Below are 1,992 nucleotides of genomic sequence, written 5' to 3'. Positions count from 1 at the left end.
TCTCTTTATTAACACTGACGGAGGCTCATTATCTATAAATACAGGCGGGAGCCACTAATAAATCATTTCTCATGGCCCTGATAGAACACTAACCACAAAGCATTAAGGCATCGTGAATGCAAACCACACATTGGCAGTCGAGCTCTCTGCATGTGTGTGTTTGTGTGTGTGAGTGTGTGTGAGTTGCACCACGCTTTGGCAGGCAAGATGATGGGGCAAGAACTGGGCTTTTGATTGAAATAGCATGCTGTTTTTTTGAGTTCCCGTTTCAGCAGCATTTAAATTATAGTGTCTCTACTTGGCTGCAGAGAGTCTCTTGGGGTGGGAATAAAGTCAGAAAAGAGAAAATGCTTTTCTATACATGTGAGGACAAAGCAGATATGATTAAAGAGATGTTAAATGACTGATTTTCCTTCTGAAGGTTTGCCTCAATCAGTGGCAGAAACTATTAATATGTACGTGGATTTTCCTTTCCACAGGTGCTGTGTCACAGTGTATGACTGGGAATGACTAACAAAAAATTTCAGGGGAACAAACCATACATCAAACCTAACTGCCAATCCTTTGTTAAAACTACAGTATGTAGATTTCTTTCTAATATTTTTTAGTTGACACATGCTCCAAAATGTATCTTACTGTGGACAGGTGCTGTCAAAAGCTTCTGTGACCCAGACTCGTTGGACGGCCTTGCAGCAGTACAGAGATATTCCCTTGTAAAGTTTTTGGGCGAGCCTTGCCCTTCTTACCAATCAGAGGAGGCCAAAGTCAGGAGTGGAGCTCACAACTGTCAATTAATAAATGAACTGCTTCTGGTCTACTTACTCCTCCTACACAGAGGCTTCAAGCTAGTAGCAGCCGCTGGATTATTGGCCAAGTCTTTTAACACAACGTGGCATAACGTTTTGTTAGTTATATTGTTTTGTTTTCGGGAAATGTAATTTAAACTCTTCCCGGTTCATATCATCAATCATTCATCAGTTCGTAGGCTTAAATAGGTAGCGACAAGCAATCTCTATGTAAGAACTAGTTTGAATCTCCACCTAGTGAATGCTAACATTAACTAGGCAGTCTGAACTTGAGGCCCCATCAAACACAGTCCATAAAAGATGAAGTCATTGCAGCATCACAAACTGTCACATAACTTCCAAATGTAACAGTTGTAGAAAAAAAATTATTTTTCAGAATATTTGTACGGTTTAGAATGACAGGGAAATAACCAATTATGCTATCCTGACTTATTTGGTCGTTCAGCCAAACATTATCGGCACAATGTTTTGTAATCTGAGATATGTTGTCTTCTTTTTGTGAGAGGTACTTTGGAATCTTTAAGCATTTATATCCAGTTTCTGCTAGCTGTATCGATCATATTCTATATGATCTCTTCTAGGCTTCACGCCAATCGGGTCATACATCAGCAAGCTAAACATTAGTTTTCTCAGTTAGCTCAGTTAGATATGCAGCAGTTATACCTGGCAGTTACTGGTTATAAACTACTAATACATAAGCACTAGTTTGTGTGGTGTAACCTGTTTTCATTTACGGATGTGTTAATCTCCACCTAGTTATAACTGGGCTAAATTTGAATTTACGAAAGAGCTGGAGCAACTTGCTCCAATCTGGAGGTCACAGGGTTTCCATGGAGACGAAACTGAAATAAAGGGACATCTCTTTCAAAAAAGTTCTCATTCTAACCAAAGTGGGAGTGGATACACATTGCCCATGCTATGCGTGTACAGTATGACCCTCTGTTCTTCAGCCTAAACAGACATTTTCATCTTTATAACTTTTGGCTTAAAAATGTAGGATTCTGGCTGGATAAACGTTATTTTTTCCACTATTCTCATTCTGTGCTCAGTTCATCCCGTCTACCCCAGCCAGAGCCAAACGCCAGCCCAGCCAGGTCAGCCAAACTCTGACAATTTCACCTTCCTCAGAGGTCACTGCTGTTCTTACAGCAGCGAGTCCAGCACAGCCTCCTGCAACAGCTCAGGC

Source organism: Xiphias gladius, chromosome 23 (assembly GCF_016859285.1).
Source record: "Xiphias gladius isolate SHS-SW01 ecotype Sanya breed wild chromosome 23, ASM1685928v1, whole genome shotgun sequence".
Classification (NCBI taxonomy): Eukaryota; Metazoa; Chordata; class Actinopteri; order Istiophoriformes; family Xiphiidae; genus Xiphias; species Xiphias gladius.
The sequence above is the reverse complement of the archived record's forward strand: the minus strand, read 5'-3'. Positions refer to the sequence as shown.